General features: G+C 36.9%; 1 long non-coding RNA gene across 1 annotated transcript; it reads left to right on the top strand.

The window, feature by feature from the left end:
• Positions 1-5,733: 5,733 nt before the first annotated feature.
• On the top strand, positions 5,734-10,191 carry LOC125075721. The gene is made up of 3 exons (XR_007120235.1): positions 5,734-5,859; positions 8,105-8,107; positions 10,180-10,191. It is a non-coding gene; the product is annotated as an uncharacterized LOC125075721 (long non-coding RNA).
• Positions 10,192-19,604: the final 9,413 nt, after the last annotated feature.

The following is a 19,604-nucleotide window of genomic DNA, read 5'->3' on the forward strand; positions in this document are numbered from 1 at the left end:
CTTTTCCGATACAAAATCCTCCAGCGATTTATCTGAAAGTAAAAACAAGTTAAATAACAAAACATATTATTAAGAAAAGTAATCATACATACCAAAAATAAATTGAACTTACCAAACAACTTTTGGGTCACTTCCTCCTTTGATGGGATATAGCGTTTGCCAAAATTAGAGCTTTTATCCCTGTTTAAGTTGCCAATCATTTTTATTTCAGTTTGGTTATTAACTTCATCATCGAAAAGTGATAGAATGACTGTCTCTTCACATAAATACCACAAGTGATGTGTAAACTTGCTTAACGAAGCTTTAGAAATTATTGCATCAACTTTTTCATACTCTTTTAACGCCTTCAAGAAGCACAAATCTTGGTTAGGTGCTTTAATCGCCACTGTGCATTCGAGCCAAGGTTTAACATACACTGTGACGATAAACAAGCAAACATCTTGAAGGGCATTTTTGTCCTTCGCACTCAAACTATATTGTGATCGTAGCAAATATATTTTTAAAGAATAGATTGCTCTCGCCATCCATCCTGCCTGATGCATAGTTCTGGGGTATCTGAGTTTTAATTTCTTCTCTGTATCTCCTCCCAAAAACAATACGCATAGTTCAACCAATTCTCGATAATCGTCCCTTGTAAAACATTTGTCCAGTTCTGCTTTATAAAATATTAACAAAGATGTAATGTTTGTCTCGGCAACATGCTCTTTTACAAAATCAAGAGATACTTCTATGTCACTGGAATCGATGTTTTTCCAATTGTCTTTGAACTTTTTGAAGATTGGAATATCCGGGCTACTAGTAATTTGCTTTATCTTGCTTTCGAAGACAGTTTTAGAACCAATTCATAAACGTGATGACGACAAGCGAAAAGCAATAATTCTCTTTCTAAAGTCTGCTCCAAAACAGCACAAGCTCCATTGAAACGGCCTGTATTCGAAGCTGTTGTGTCGCAGCAGATTATTTGTACCTTATTATGAAGGTTCCAGTCAAAGAGAGCAGTTGAGACAGCTTTAGCTTGATGTTTTCCAGAGGAACTCTCTAACTTGGGCACTGCAAGAAGCTGTTCTTTATTGTCAAAAGAAGAAATAATTGGCAAACCTTCTTCTTCTGAACTTCGTACATCTAATCCGGGTAACAGTTTTCCATCCCAATGCACTGTGACTACGTCAGGTACATTGTTCTGAAAGTCACTTTTTATTGATTCTGCTCTGGATTTTCTTATCTTGGTACGAATTCTCTGAATCGAGGATTTGTTAATAGGAAAATCATCGCTGCCAAGGGCTTCTACGACCGCATGAATAATGTAAACTGAGTCTCTTATGCTTAACTGACATCGATCTAAAGCTGCCACAAGTTTAGGTGTTATGAGATTATTTCTTCCTCTTTTTGAAGTCTTTTCAAGGCAGGGTACGTCTGGCAAACTGAGCTCAGAATTAAAAATCTGATTTTCTTCCGAATCTTCTGAACATTCCAAATTATTTGTAGTAGAAGTAGATGCAACAGCCAATAACTCTCTTTGTCTTACATTCCTTTCTTCTTCTTCCAATCGTCTTTGCCTAGCTCTTTCTTCTTTCTCCGCCAATTTTTTTGTCTACTCCACCAAAGCATCCCGGTCGACCTGGTTCTCTCTGTTTCTTCAAAAATAGTTTGTCTTCCTCTATTTTCATTTTCTGAAAAGCATCAACATGTGCAATATCGAATAAGTTATCAAGGTCAATTTTAAAATTATTTTCACAGTTCTTGAACGAGATTTGAGCTCTCTGACAATTTTTTTGTAGCTTTCTCCAATCATTATATAAATCAACCAGTTTCTTTACGCAGTTTGGAAATGCCTTTGTCGGAATTCTTGCTTTTTCCCAAAATATAATGCACTCTCTAATCACCAGATTTGCACTTTCACTGACAGTCAGCTTGACTTCGCGAATATTATAAAATAAGACAGCAAGGACTTGTCGATTGGATGGTAATTTTGCACCATTTATTTGATGACAAGGCAGTCCGATAAGAAAAATATTTTGTTTATCACTTCTTAATTTAACCGACATTTTCATGCAATAAACAATAGCACAACAATAATCTTAAAAACCACGTATTAAATGACAAATAAAACATGTAGTTACAGGTCGCAGTACAATATCGTCGCAACTTGTATGGACAAGTTTAAATCGAAAGTCGGCACGGGTTATTGTTAATATAACGGGCTAATATTTTTTCTAGACAATATTGGGTTATTACTAAAATTTTACTTGAATTTAAAGGGACACCCTAATAAACATACATATTTACAATTCGATGTTAATTTAGTATGCAAAATAAAACAGAAAAGACATGGGGAGAAGTAAGGTTAAGATGAAGGGTTAGCTTGTGAGAGAAAATAATGTTTCAAGCGGCTTTTAAATAATTCAATACTATCACTGTTTTGGATGGATTTCGGCAGGTTATTCCACAATATCGGAGCTCGTACTGTAAACGATTGCAGTCGAAATTTTGTATTACTCCTAGGCACATCAAGCATCGAAGTGATGCAAGAGCGCCTGGAGCGTATGGGAGTGGGTAGGAGGTTGATCCGGGAGCTAAGGTACGAAGGAGTATGCGGGTTATTGAGTATGTTGAAAAGGACTGAAAGGATGTGCATATCTCGGCGAAATCGGATAGGGAACCATTTAAGTTGAGCGCGGAAATGAGAAACATGGTCATACTTACGTAGCCCGAAAATAAAACGAATAGCGAGGTTTTTTAGGCGCTCTTCTTTATTCCAAAATATTTCCGAGCTTCTACGAAAACAGCTTGACGGGACTTCCGAAATTCTGTGACTGTTATTTCGGAACCCTTCAGCGCCGTCTTCGCCATACTCTGGAGCGAAAGTGTACGGAGGTGAAACGAATTAATATAGGACGCGGAGCATCCCTCTTCGCCCCCAAGCGATGGCAGCAGTCGATCACTTCAGGTGCAGCATCTGACATCTTCAATTGGCCAGTTAATACAGCTAACGTTTTCTTCATGACCTCTTCGCCTTGGTCTTCATTAATACCATGGAGGTAAAGAACCTTCCTACGACACTGAGACTCTATGCGATCCAACCCATTTGCAACAATCTCGATCTAGGCTTTGAGTAGTCCGAGCGATTTCCACACAAGGGACTTGAATGTGTAAAACTCGGCAGACAAGGACTTTATTGTTGGATTCGTAGGAGCAGAGGCACTTGATGGTACCAAATTTCTTTCAATTTCTTCAATTCCTTGGCTGAACATCGCAGAGAGTTACTCCATCCCTTTAACCAGCTGTTCAACAGGAGTATCCATTTCTCAGTGGTGTAATAACTTATGTGAGAGTGTAGTGATGGTCTACTAATGCTTAGGTAGTGTAAGTATTAAAACATAGGCACTAATGTATTTGAGAAAATTAAATAAAGATAGAGCTTTGAAAAGTACGACTGTATATTTCCACTATACCCACTTTATATCACCGGACAATACTCTCTCTGAAATAGTAAATTGGTTTAGTGTTAATAATTTCACGAATAACACGAAAAAATTAATCTATAACGCTTACGTGCGTAGCGTTCTGGAGTACGGTAGTGTAGTGTGGAATCCTTGTTACAGTGTACATCGTCTGCGTATAGAGAGAATACAGAAGCGATTTGTATATCATCTATCCAGGAACAAAAAATTCTCATACAATAAATGTAATAAAAATTACAGCAATCTCTTGAAAGATTTTAATATGTATAGTCTCTCTGTACGCAGACAATTATTAGATCTTTCTTTCCTATTTAAGATAATTCGTAACGAGATTGACTGTACTCACTTACTTGAAAAGATATACTATCGTATTCCGAGGCGTAATGCTCGTAGTTTTCTGGGTACTTTTGATGTCAGAATATCAAAAACGAAATTAGGAGGTAATGCACCAATACCTAGATCAACTCGGTTGTACAATGGTTTTAGTCAAGATCTAGATATTTTTAATGACTCTGCCATGATTTATCGTAAACGTGCGCTAGAATTGTTGAGAGATGCAAATAAATAAATAATAAAAGAATAATAAATAATGTTTAATAGCTATTTTTTGTTGTACTCTCTTAATATTATTTTATATTAATTTGTATATTTTTAGTGTTTTTTTGTAATGTAAACTTTGCATGAATTTAATGAATTATTTAATTTTAATTTGTACCTATATCAAATCAAATTATTTGTGTATTTGATTTTAATTTTATTAAGTGCATGTTTAATTTTTATCATGTCTTTAATTTTTATCAATTTAACTTTTTTTTTTTTTTTCAAATCTTTCTACTCATGTTGCTATAATTATGTGTTAATGTGTTTTTAAAACAAATATTGTAATTGTTGTGGCTACTTTAAAAAGCTTCACATGTTAACTATTTTCATTTAATTGTGTTACATTTGTCATTAAAACATGTAGTAGCTACTAGTGGTCCTTAAAATAAATAAATAAATAAATAAATAAATAAAAGACTAAATGTATTAAATTCACTACTCCCAATGTAAGATGTGTCAAAACGAGTGTACGTTTAAACGGGGAAGCATTAGATGTTTTAGAATCAACAGAGTTCCTTGGTATGACAATAGACTCTAAGCTCCAATGGGGCCCCCATATAAATAAATTGGCGAATAGACTCAGCTCTGCAGCCTATGCGGTAAAAAAAATTAGACTTTTGACTGATGTGGATACAGCTCGCCTTGTGTACTACAGTTATTTCCACAGTAGAATGTCGTATGGCATATGGCCATATATGGCATACTCTGGGGTAATGCAGCTGACATTAATACTATTTTTGTACTGCAGAAGAGGGCTATTCGTGCAATTTATAACCTGGGCCCAAAAGATTCGTTAAGAGGTAAATTTAAAGAAATTAAAATAATGACTGTCGCTTCTCAATTTGTTTTTGATAATGTTATGTATGTACGCAAAAAAATAAATAATTTTCCCAGAAATTGTGACGTACATTCTATTAACACTAGGAACAAGAATAAACATGTTACTCCAAGTACCTGATTACACAGGGTTAGTAACTCTTTTTTGGGGCAATGTATACGTTTTTACAACAGGATCCCAGAAAACGTTCAAAATTATTCAATTATAAAATTCAAAAGAGTCGTTAAAGAGCGTTTGTGTGCTAAAGGATATTACAACACTAATTACTTTTTAGTTTACTGCACACCTTGGGAATGAAATGATCGCTTCCAGGCTGTTTCAAATAACTAAAATATAATTATCATTGTACATGGAAAATGGTTAAAAAAATATATATCCCGCTGAGTTTCTTTCGCCGGTTTTTCTCAGGTCCGAGGTGCTAAATTCCGAACCGATGGTAGATTTTTGACAATCAATAAGCAAGTGTAAACACTTCTATATTGAATAAAGATTTTTGACTTTGACTTGACTTTGACTTTGAATGATGGGTGCGGGTTTTGAACTCAGCGGGATATATTTTTTTATTTTTTTTTAACCATTTTCCATGTAGGTACAATGATAAGTATATTTTAGTTGTTTGAAACAGCCTGGAGGCGATCATTTCATTCCCAAGGTGTGCAGTCAACTAAAAAGTCATTAGTGTTGTAATATCCTTTAGCACACAAACGCTCTTTAACGACTCTTTTGAATTTTATAATTGAATAATTTTGAACGTTTTAATTACTCGAAACAACTGAGTATGTGCGCCTACAGAGCCTGGATTCACAAACCCATGAAGAACACCATATAGTCCGTCCTCTTATATTCACCGACGGCAGCAAGATAGAAGGGAAAGTCGGTGCTGCCCTAACATGGTGTGATCAAGGAAGAGAATCCAGATACTCCACGTTCCGTCTGGAACCGCACAACACAGTCTTCCAAGTGGAAATGTATGCACTCTTCAGAGCAATCAAAATGGTCAAGAAATCGAAGCAACGCTCTACTAACATCTTGAGCGACTCAAGATCCTCGCTTGACCTACTAAAGTGTCCATTGGTAACTCATCCTTTGGCCCTTGAGATGAAGGAGTGCATACGAGAAATCCAAGCGGAGGGAAGAACTGTGCGGTTTTTCTGGTTACGGGCCCACGTGGAAACGCCGGTCAATGTGAGAGCGGACGAGCTAGCCAAAAAAGCAGCTCTCACAAAAAATATGGCTCCTGATTACGATAAAGTCCGAATATCGTATGTCAGGAGGCAGATACGAGAGAAAACTGTCAAAAGGCGGCAGTTACGCTACGAATCCTCACAAACCGCCCAAGTAGCTGCAAAAAGAAATAATTCGTCCGCTGTACCATCTTTAACCCTCCCACAACCACAAATTCAAAACACAATACTCTCAACAGCACAGACCACACCATAAAGCACACAACACAAAACTCGAAATACAAACCCGATGTCGATTTCCCAGCAAAGCCAGATCCGGGCCACCAGTAACACCCTTAGGCAAAAACTATAGGCTCTCCCACATACTCTACGGGGATTGCTCGTAAAGAGAGACCAGCCTATCACGTCCAACCAGCCCACTCAATACACCACGTTCACGGAGCTGTTGCAAATTGTGGGTGAACGTGGTACCCCGGGCATCAAAATCAAAGGTTCTCTTTATGAGTGGAGATACTGAGAGGGTGAGCATTGGATTATGTTGCCCGGAGGGCTCAGATCGCTTGACTGTGTCTCCTGGAATAGCCTTACTCATTAAAAGGAGCACTTCCAAAGTTAGCATGAAGCGGACCACCATCGACGCGCTAACAACGCAAATGCCGGGTGCTTTGACCTGTCGACTGTTGCGACTACGAAACTGTCGCACTCTTCGAACGGGAAGAGGAAGCCCCCTTTGCAATGGCGTGCACAATGCTTTTGAAGATGGGCGAGGAGGACCACGGAGGGAACGCAAGTACAATAAGCGTGGACGCCATGAAAGTCGGCTTTGAAACAGGTGACATTGCTGTCCGCTTTGGCTGCCTGTTAGCTTCGAAAAAACATGAGGTTATCGCATATGAGGACAGGGGGGAAGACCTGAGTCCTGAGACCCGAGGTCCCAACAACATTCCCCACTGCAAAGCCTCCAAAGGCCACCATCGAGTCCTAATTAAGCGGATCTGAGCGATTGCAGCTAAAAATAGCGGCGCAGAGAACGGCCCAGACCCCGAAGTGCCGTCGAGACAGACGGCCGAGCCCTGGACCTGCAGTGACGGCGGTGACGTGTTTAATCCGCGATCTGATATCTCCGAAGAACAAAACGTCGCACTCACCCCAATCAGACCCCGGCCCGTCGGTTTCATCGAACCGACAGGCGCAGACAATGAGGGTTCCTGTTATTCCTGATAGTGAACGACCCGGGAAAGCCCAAAACAATACGCGTCTATCTAACAAGGGCCGATAAGGGACAAGTAATACCACCAAAGTTGAGACCAGCGTCAAACCCTCGAGACCATGCAGTGAATGCTTTCCTAGAGTTCCGGGCTATTGTGACGGCCACCCGTGAGGTCCACTTAGCCACCTGCAAAAACCGGCAGACCTACCGGCGCGGTAACGAAAAGCTGCTAGAGGTAGAGCTTGAAGAAGCCAAGGCGGCCATATACAACAACGACACATCCCAAGTTATCAAAGGGAAAATGTTGGGGCGGTATGGCTGCTTACAGCGCTGCAGAAGGATTCGTGGGCCTGGTTGAAGATGAGGGGCGAAAAGACGCATTCCCTAGGTTCTTCACACCAACCAGTGGTAGTAGTGGCCAGATGCACGAGAGTAATGGTAGACGACAGGATACTCGCGAAGGCAAAGTTCATCTCAGAAGGTCCGGGGGTCAACACACCTCTCGTGGGTCTGGAACTGCCACAGATATCGTGGATAAACGGGTTACTAGGATGTGGAAAGACGATTCACATTGTCAGGAATATCGATGAGGACAAAGAAGTGTTAGTCACCTTCACAATCGAAGCCGCCAAAAACCTGAAAGAACAATTTACACACCGATTTAGCGAAAAAGCTAAATTAAGGGTACGAACTATGGCATCCGTGCTAGTGAACGGGTTCAACAAGAGCATAAAATGTAACCATCTTACGGTCGACGAAGCCCTCATGAACCACTTCGGAGCCATAGTAATGGCGGCACAGCTGTCCGGAGCGAGTTGGTCCTCATCGGAGATATCAACCAGTTGCCTTATATCGACAAAGAAAATATTGCTACACAAAGTTGCATGAGGTGCAACAGGCGGCCATATCGCTCAGCAGCGATCTCTTCCAGGCAACCTTTGGGCAGAGGAAAATCGGTTCGAAATGAGGTACTGCCGACCAAGCCTGACAACAAATATCACCCGTGAGTTATCCTGTACGCACCGAAACCCCCTGGACGTCGCATACGCCATTAGCGAGGTCTACCGTAACATCTACTCTGCAAGCCCTATTATCCACTCCCTCAAAATTGAGAGATTCATTGACGCCAACATACCATCCGACCAAACCAAAACCCTATATCTGACCCATACGCAGGAGGAAAAGATACTCCTGATGGATCAGTGATACGGAAAAGGTGAAGGGTCAAGCGTCATGACCATTCACGAATCTCAGGGACAGACCTACGGCGACGTTATCATAGTCCAGTCGAAGAATGTGAGGCTCCGTATCCACGAAAGTGTTCCTCACGCAGTTGTGGCAATCACTAGACACACTCAAAACTCAAACTCAAATTCCTTTATTCAATATAGAAGTATTACACTTTCTTATTGATTGTCAAGTTAAACACTACCACCGGTTCGGAAAAAGAAAACACCCTGACCTGAGAAGAACCGGCGAAAGAAACTCAGCGGGACTTTTTTTTTTACGTCAAATTAATTATATACATAATTGTATATGAGTAGAAACAGCCAGGAGGCGATCGTTTCATTCCCAAGGTGTGCTATCAAACATAAACTCACTAATTGTATAGTAACCTTTCGCACACAAGCGTTCCTTAACAATTTTTTTAAATTTCGCAACAGAAGCATTTTGAACGCTTTCTGGGATCCTGTTGTAGAAGCGTATACATTGCCCCACAAAAGAGTTACTGACTCTATGCAGTCGAGTAACAGGAGTAACAAGATTGTGTTTGTTCCTTGTACCAACGTTATGAGAATCACATTTTCTCATAAAGACATTAATATTTTTCCGTACATACAAAACATTACAGAATATATATTGAGAAGCAACAGTCAATATCTTAATTTCTTTAAATTTATACCTCAAAGATTCCATGGCTCCTAGGTTATAGATTGCGCGAATAGCCCTCTTCTGCAGCACAAATATAGTATGGATAGCGGCTGCGTTACCCCAAAGCATAATACCGTAGGACATTATACTGTGAAAATAACTGAAATAAACTAGGCGAGCCGTATCAACATCGGTAAATAATCTAATTTTTTTGAACGCAAATTCCGCAGAACTCAGTCTACCCGCCAATCTGTTTATATGGGGGGAGCCACTGTAATTTGGCATCAAGAATAAGGCCAAGAAATTCAGTTGTTTCAACTGGATCCATCGATTCCCCATTGATAAGTACATCGGGTTTTACATTTTGCACGTTTGGTGTGCTAAATTTTACAATTTTAGTTTTTTTATTATTCAGCCTAAGATTATTTACGCTAAACCAGTGTACTATATCAGACATAGCATTGTTTACATCGTCATACTGTACCTGTTTCCTATTAATTTTAAAAACCAAAGAGGTATCATCAGCAAACAATACTATATCATGTTTGTTCCCAACAAGAAAGGGCAAGTCATTTATATATATGAGGAATAGAAAAGGTCCAAGAATTGATCCTTGTGGGACCTCCATACCAACTAAGACCCCAGGAGACCTTGTCCCTTTAACGTCAACACTCTGAATTCTATTGTTAAGATAAGAAGTCAGAAGGTCGAGTGCACATTCTCTAATTCCATAGTGATATAGTTTCCTGACCAGAGTTTCATGTTGAACACAATCAAAGGCTTTGGATAAGTCGCAGAAAATCCCTATGGCATCCTGCGACCCCTCCCAGGCTTCATAGATATTTCTTATTAGTTCGATACCTGCGTCGGTAGTCGAGCGACCACTCGTAAATCCAAATTGTTTTCTATGAAGCAGATTGTATCTATTGAAATATGCTAATAATTGATTTAAAATATTTTTTTCAAATATTTTGCTGAGGGTTGGTAGTATCGAGATTGGCCTATAGTTGTTAGGATCTGAAGAGCTACCAGATTTAAATATTGGAATGACTTTACTATGTTTCATCAGGTCAGGAAATACACCATGTTGAACACAATCATTGAATATTATTGCAAGATAAGGTGCAATTAGATCAATAATTTAATTAATCACCTTTACAGAAATACCCCATAGATCAGCAGTTTTCTTAATGTCTAATGACTTAAATGTACAAATTATGTCATTGGTGTTTACAGGGGTAAAATTAAATTTTGATTTGCATTCACGTACATTTTCTTTCATTAATGATTCGGCAACTGCTGGAGAAGAAATAAGTAACTTAGTTGTAGAAACTGGTATGTCAGCAAAAAATTGTTCAAAAACTGAAGCAACTTCCCGTTCACTATTTATGACTTTATTATTATAATTTAAGTTCAATTCGGAACTGCGACTGCCACCTCTACCAGTTTCACAATTAATAATTTTCCAAGTCATTTTTATTTTGTCATGTGCATTCTTAATTCTATTTTTTATAGTTAAAGACTTTGCCAAAAAGCACACTTTTCTAAATAATTTTGAATAGTTACTTACATAGTTGGCAAAAGTGGCACTGTGATTGTACGTCCTTTCATTATAAAGCTCGTACATTCGTTGCCTACTTTTATGAATTCCAATAGTAGCCCAATACTTGAATTTTAAAAAGTTTTTTGTATTAACTGTTTTAGAAGTGAATATTGCATTAAACTTGTTTCTAATTAATTTAAATAGATTATTATAAAAAGCATTGGGGTTATCACTAAAAGATAAGTGTGGTAGATTGGCCAAAATATTACTTCTAAACTTCTCAATACGACTTGTGGTCAAAGGAACAAACATTCTTTTTTCGGAATTGCTTATTTTTTTTAACATGGAAGTTAAATAAAGCTTGTTGTCCACAATGGTCTGAATTTAGTTTATTAATTATAATTTTATTTTGTGGAATATGGGTTGCAAATATGTTATCTATGCAAGTTGCTGTGGAATCTGTTATTCTAGTTGGTTCTAAGAACAGATTTACCAGATTATATGAACTTAACAATGATCTGAATCTAATACTTGTGGTTGTATTATGCAATAAATTTATATTAAAATCTCCACATACAATATTCTTTATTAGATTCAGATAATTTCGATAAAACATTTTCCAGTACATTTTCAAACAATTCATATAATCCACTAGGGGGCCTGTGAATATAATAATGATCTGAATCTAATACTTGTGCTATAGTTTTCTAATAAATTTATCTTGAAGTCACCACCAATAAAAATATATTTACTTGATCCAGATAATTTCAATAATGCACTTTCCAATATTTTCTCAAATGCTTCATATAACCCGCTAGGAGGTCTGTATACGCATACAACAATGACACGCTCAAGCTCTGCACAGGCTATTTCTATAGTTTGCTGAATAGAAAGGCTCACAATATCTTTACGTTCCTTAAATTTAAAATTTTTACTCATAAGTATTAAAGAGCCACCGCATATAGCTTTATTCCTACTGAACAAACTAGCCATCTGGTGCCCACTAAAGTTAAACATGACCTGATAATTCAGAAGCCAATGTTCGGTTAAACACATAATATCAATATCATTACAGGTCAAAAATAATTCAATTTCTAGGTCCTTCCCTAACATTCCTTGAATATTTTGGTGCACCAGGTTTACAATTTTATTATTAGCTATTTTCTTTTTTTTTTATTGGCTTCTATGGAAACTATACTATTGGTGCCAGAGACTACCTCTATTGTCTTAGAATTTAATTTTAATTATTTGGAACATGTTCCAAAATGTATGGTCTTGTGTTATACTGCTCAATAAAAGCAGTTGTCTGGTCAACCAAACAATTGGTTGATTTTGTAAGAATAAAATATGATAGCATGCTTGCTATCTGTCTCTTATAAAAATTTGATAGGTGACACCTATCACATGTCAATAAACATGAATTATTATTAATTATATTATTGATATCAATTAATTCCATTTTATTATTGATGTAATTTTTTGATACATAATTACTATTGGTCATTATATGTAACATATTATTTAATTTAAACCTAATTGCATTTTCCTGTGGCATTTCTTTAATATAAGGAAATGTGAACATTAATATTCTTTCTACATTTAAATTTAATAATTTAGAGTAATAATTATCAAGAATTTTTTTGTTCACATTTCCCCTTCTCCCAACTAATATAATTAGTGTAGTAGAAGGACAATGAGTACAGTTCAAATCATTATATGTGAATAACTTGCACCTGGCATACTATAATTTGTTACTTGTCCCTTACACATGTCATTGAGCAAAACACCCATATCTCTTCCCATTCCATCACTATAAATTTTAGTACATTTTTTGGTAGGAACATGATGTGTTTTGCTTGGTATGGCGCTGACATGAGCTGTTGACTCAGATGGAGGCATACCAGTACACAGCCCCGAACGATCCCCAGAGTCAGAAGCGCCCTGACAATCACATGCATAGTGTTTTATGAGAGAGTCAAAGCGCTCCGAATTATATTTACTTAAGTCTAGTAGATCGTTCATGGCAGCGATATGACCAGAAATTTCCTTTTGGGACATTTCATATTTTTTTGATATGATGTCTAAAGAGTTTTTTAAATATGATATCTCAGCCTGAAGAGCATTCACATCAGCCTCATAACCTTGTCTCATATCTTTCACATTCTTATTATACTCAACCATTTTTAATCTGAGTGTATTTCTTTCCTTACAGATTTTTTCATAATTAAGGCAATTATTTCTAGATTTTATTAGTTTTCGTGTTTTCTTAATATATCTATTAATTTTAATGTATTTCTTGAATTTATTTTTGCTTAATACTAGACTGGATGAACCCATGTCATCACCAGTCAAATCAATAGTCGAAATGTCATTCTTACTGGTGAGCGGGGACACTAATGTGGTTGTATGTCCAACCAGTTCATCATATAGACACTGGGTTTGAGAGGCCTTCAGGTTGAGATTATTGTTTTCTAATTCTGATATATATTGTTGGGCCTTATGTAATTTAACTTTTAACTCATTGGTGAGCATGAGAGCTTGCTCATACTCATCTCTGCAATTATCAAACCCACTGACTATTTGTTGCAAATTATTTATTTGTTCTTCCATTTCTACATATCGTAAATGTAACTGCGAAAGCTCAGATTTTAATATGTTGTTTTTATTAAGAATTTGCAAGAATTCTTGTTCATTATCATCCCTTTCTTTTAACAGTAGATCACACTGTGTCCTAGATGCTTTTAGTTCCTGGAGCGTCAGCTGGAGTTGTTCCTCCGCCTGACGCGCCTTGGTACTACGAGTCATCATTTTTAATAAAAATAAAAATTGTTTGATAATATAATATAGACGGCGTGATCAAACAGTTACTGTAATATTTAACTTATAAATTGTTAAATAGGGTTTCTATAGTGAGTTAGAGGGATAACAAGAAGTTGAACAAGAAAACTTTTTAAAATTGAGTTCGTTACCTGCGTAATGTCAGCTGACGAACACAACACAAGGTGTAGAATAATAACACAATAAGTATTAAACTTTATATTTAATACTTCTATACACATATCCATAATCACATATATTCACATCACTTACATCGAAATCACATACTCACTTGAACACCTTTAGGTACTTAATTTATCAACGATACTTTAGTATTACTCTCTCTGAAACAGAAATGATACTGATCCCGCTTATGACACTTCATTGAGATTTATACTGTTATCCCCACTGATAATAATGAACACCTGTGCGGGTAACTTGTAAATAAATGTGATCCTTTGCACACTTTAGTTACGTACACACACATCAAGAGGACTGATGATGCAGCGATTCCTTCATCGTGAGAACCAAACTAAGTGTAACATTGCAAATGTGATTTTATAATTTAAATATTATTTTATTTCATTCCAATTACTTACATCGAGTAGGTTAGACATGCTAATTAGGAAATAAGTTTTATTGTAATTTCTTTTTATTAAATAAGTTTAAATTAGTTTTTGGTTTTTTTTCGACCTTTCGACTGTAGCTAACGTAACTGGCGCAGTCGGTAGGATACTAGATAGGGACAGTTAGGTCATCACTAGTATCCAGAATCTACGGACCAGCTGCAGAACCGGAAGGCGAATCCAGACTTCGATTCACGAGGAGAAACCAGAAATGAAGTATATGTGAGTACATTTGAACTTTTCTCGTGTTGCTCTTATCCTAGTTGTATTTCCAATCCAAAATTTATCACCCTAGAGTTCATAGATATCGGGAATCTGCATCGCAGCAGGCCCGACGTCGTAGTTTAGATTGTAACAGAAATTTAAATTTAAAATTTAATTCTAAGTTAATAGGTTTAGATAATACGGATCCTAATATGTCTCAAGATCCGGACACCATTTATAAAATTCTTAGGATTGTGCCCGACTTTGACGGAAACCCTAATGTACTTACGAGATTTATTAATATTTGTGACCAAATTGTAACGCAATATTTAAACACCGCGCCTGGTTGCGAATTATCTAACTTGTGTCTATTAAACGGGATACTAAATAAAATTACGGGTACTGCCGCCGCTACTATTAATTCTAATGGCATACCAGATAGTTGGCTTGGTATCAGAACTTCACTAATTAATAATTTTTCTGACCAACGGGACGAAACAGCTTTATACAACGACCTCTCGTTAGCCGTACAAGGAAATAAGACTCCTCAGGAATTTTATAGCCATTGCCAAACGCTATTCAGTACGATAATGACATACGTTACACTTCACGAGACTTTACCGACTACGATCGACGCCAAACGCGATCTTTACAGAAAAGTTACTATGCAGGCATTTGTTCGCGGCTTAAAAGAACCTTTGGGTTCACGAATTCGGTGTATGCGACCCGAGACCATAGAAAAAGCTCTTGAATATGTTCAGGAGGAATTAAATGTTACATATTTACAACAACGTACAGACGGACTAAAACAGCAGTCGACCCCTAAAATGCAACCCATTCCATTCTCACAATCTCGTCCTCAAAACTTTCAACCACCGATATTTAATTGGCCAGCGCCTGTAGGACAACGTCCTATACAACAACCACAGCCTTTTAAATTTAATTTTAATCGAAATCAACCTCCGTATAATATGCATACAAAAACGCAACAGATGTTTAGTGCACCACCGCCTAATTATAATTCACGCAGTAATGTTTTTCGTTTGTCACTTAGGAATAATTCCCCTCAAAATTCAATGCCAAAGCCTATGAGTGGAATCCAGAGTTTTAATACCAGACCTTTACCTCATACCCTAATGACTGGACATGACTGGCGTAAATCGGGTAACCCACCACCTACAAATTACCTAAAATCTCGCGAAATGAATATGAACGAATGTTTGCCGTATGATAATATATATTACAATTACCCGGATTACTACTATGAACAGGAATATAATTACTACAATGAACCTGAAGACTACTACAATACTAATTACAGACCCGACTATTACGATAATGCTATTGCTTATTACGATACGAATAATGACCGTTTATTAAATGAAGTCGAACCACAGTCAGAAGCTATCTGTACTGATCAGGATTTTCATTCAGATCAGAAATCACCCAAACCAAAATAGAATTAAACTTACAGACGCAAAGACAATTACCGTATATTCAAATTAAAAACCCTCCGCTTAAACTTTTAATAGATACCGGTGCAAACCAATCTTTCATTAGCCCTCACGCTGTAGAAAAGTATTTTTCAAATTTTCCATTAAACTACGATCCATTTGAAGTGACTAATGTGTATACGACAAGTAGGAATGAGTATTCTATTACATTACCGTGCTTTGACGAATTTAGGGATCCTCAAGACATTAAATTATTCATTTATAAATTCCATGACTATTTCGACGGACTGATAGGACTAGACTTGTTAACGAAATGGGAGGCTAGAATTGACTTAAAAGATGGATACTTAATTACTCGCTCTTCTTCAAATCCAATTAGTATGTATAACTCTCGCAATGTTAATCTATACGAGGACATTATCCCAGCCGGAACTTCAAAATTAATTCGCATTCCTATTAACTCCCCGGATGGAGAAGTTTTTGTTAAAGAGCAATTAATTTGCAATTGTATTATCCATGAATGTCTTACCACAGTAAATAATAGCCGTGGTTATTTAGAGGTAGAGAACCCAACACCTAACGACATTATATTATCTTTAGACCGGCCGGCAAGTGCTGAGTTGTTTAATATTGAGTACACATGCACCCGACATACGACACGCCGACAAGAAGTACTATCACGCTTGAGAACGGATCATTTAAATTACGAAGAAAAAAGTAATCTAATAGCTCTTTGTTCTAAATATGCGGACGTTTTTTACATCGAAGGCGAACCGTTAACATTTACTAACAAAATTAAACACAGAATTAGAACCACTGACGAAATACCCGTGCATTCGAAAAACTACCGCTATCCATTTATACATAGGCAGGAAGTTAGGGACCAAATAACTAAAATGTTAGATCAAGGAATAATTAGACCATCTGACTCTGCTTGGAGCTCACCCATCTGGGTGGTACCGAAAAAGAATGACTGTTCTGGTAAACAAAAATGGCGACTCGTAATAGATTATCGTAAATTAAATGAAAAAACTATAGAAGACAAATACCCTATTCCAAATATCAATGACGTCCTTGACAAATTAGGTAAATGTAATTATTTCACTACTCTTGACTTAGCAAGTGGGTTTTATCAGGTAGAGATGGACCCTCAGGACATTTCGAAAACAGCTTTTAATGTAGAGCATGGACATTTTGAGTTTCTTCGTATGCCCATGGGACTGAAGAACGCCCCCTCTACTTTCCAACGCGTTATGGATAACGTTTTACGAGGTTTACAAAACGAAATATGTCTCGTATACTTAGATGATATCATAATCTTTAGCACGTCATTACAGGAACATATGAATAAATTGGAAAAAGTATTTCAAAGACTCAGGGAATCGAATTTTAAAATTCAAATGAATAAATCAGAGTTCCTCAAACTCGAAACAGCTTACCTTGGACATATCATAAGTAAGGATGGTATAAAGCCTAATCCCGATAAAATCGCAGCTATTAAGAAATATCCCATTCCAAAAACAGTTAAAGAAATAAAACAGTTTTTAGGACTCTTAGGTTACTACCGGAAATTTATCCCCGACTTTGCCCGAATTACTAAACCCCTGACACAATGTTTGAAAAAAGGTAAAAAGATTACTTTTGACCCTGAATATATTAATAGCTTTGAAAAATGTAAAACTTTGTTAACAAACGACCCTATTTTACAATACCCCGATTTTACCAAAGAGTTTAATTTGACGACTGACGCTTCTAACTTAGCCATTGGAGCCATACTATCCCAAGGACCAGTAGGAGCTGACAGACCTATATGCTATGCATCCCGAACATTGAATGACAGTGAAATTAATTATAGCACCATCGAGAAGGAACTTCTCGCTATAGTTTGGGCGACCAAATACTTCAGACCATATTTATTCGGACGAAAATTCAAAATACTGACAGACCACAAACCTCTACAGTGGATGATGAATTTGAAAGAACCAAATTCCCGTCTCACACGATGGCGACTAAAACTAAGTGAATATGATTTTACAGTGATATATAAAAAAGGAAAAATGAATAGTAACGCTGACGCACTCTCACGAATTGAAATACATACTGGAGAAACCAAGACTTTAATAGACGAAATTGATGAACTGAATTCCTTACTAGGTAACCCCTCCGATTTTATATCCTCTGATGTGAGAGATCCCCCTGACAATGTACCTCCAGAACAAAATCCATCTGAAAATGCATCTCTAATAGTAAATCCTTCTGAAATAATACAAAATTTCCCTGAACATGCACCACCACCTACAAACTCCTCGACCGATACTGTACATTCTGATAAAGAAAATCCTATATTAAATATACCCATTACAGACGACCCTCTTAACAGATTTAGTAGGCAAATATGTTTTACAATAGTTAATGACGTTAAACGAAAACCAACAGTGACGAAACCATTCGATAACCACACGCGAACCTCCATACAATTATTAGAATCCAACTTAGAAGAAGAAGTAGTTAACGCCATAAAAGAATTCGTTAATCCTAAAATTAAAACCGGTATACTTATAAATCCACCTCTCGGAATGTATTCTATAATTCCTATAATTCAAGAAAAGTTTAAAAGTTCATCGATGAACCTCGTTTTGACGAAATTTGAAATTGAAAATATAAAAGAATATTTACGACAACAGGAGATAATTTCTCATTATCATAATGGAAAGACAAACCATCGTGGAGTAAATGAATGCTACCTTGCCTTATCTCGAAAATACTATTGGCCGAATATGAAGCAACATATTTCAAAATTCATAAATGAATGTACAATATGCGGACAAGCTAAATATGATAGGAATCCAATCAGACCTCAATTCAACGTAGTACCCCCAGCTAGTAAACCTTTTGAAATTATGCACATAGACTTATTCACTGTACATAATGAAAAATATATAACCTTCGTAGACGTTTTTACCAAATATGGTCAAGCGTACCATTTGCGTGATGGAACAGCCATAAGCATTTTACAAGCTTTATTAAAGTTTTGTACCCATCATGGAGTACCTATAAATATAGTTACCGATAACGGAACAGAATTTACTAATCAATTATTTTCAGAATTTACACGATTATACAAAATCAACCATCATAAAATTTTAGCTCACTCTCCTAACGATAATGGTAACATTGAACGGTTTCACTCGACAATATTAGAACACCTTCGTATCCTGAAGTTAAAACATAAAGATGAGCCCATAATCAACCTCATGCCATATGCCATTATTGCTTATAATTGTTCCATACATAGCTTTACTAGATGTAGACCCTTTGACTTACTAAACGGACATTTTGACCCAAGAGACTGCGTTGACATAGACTTCACTCAACACTTATTGCAACAATACTCATTAAATCATAAAGAAAGAATGAAAGAAGTATATAACATTATAAACAGTACTTCTCTTGAGAACCGTAGGGCCTTAATTGAAAATAGAAATAGGACTCGAGAGCCAGAAGTTGAGTATGCACCCCAACAACAAGTCTTCATTAGGAATCCTCTTGCTAGCCGTCAGAAAACAGCATCACGATTTACACAAGATACAGTTCTAGCTGACTTGCCTATCCACATCTATACCTCTAAAAAACGTGGTCCTGTAGCAAAATCTAAATTAAAACGAGTCCCTAAAGGAGCTAACTTGTTACAGGATAGTGCTACTCCTGCTGACCATTCACATGACAGACTCTCGCGAGATAAAACTTGAAAACTTGGACGATGGACCTGGATTATTACCGTATAAACTTGGACCG

The sequence above is a fragment of the Vanessa atalanta genome, chromosome W (assembly GCF_905147765.1).
Source record: "Vanessa atalanta chromosome W, ilVanAtal1.2, whole genome shotgun sequence".
Classification (NCBI taxonomy): Eukaryota; Metazoa; Arthropoda; class Insecta; order Lepidoptera; family Nymphalidae; genus Vanessa; species Vanessa atalanta.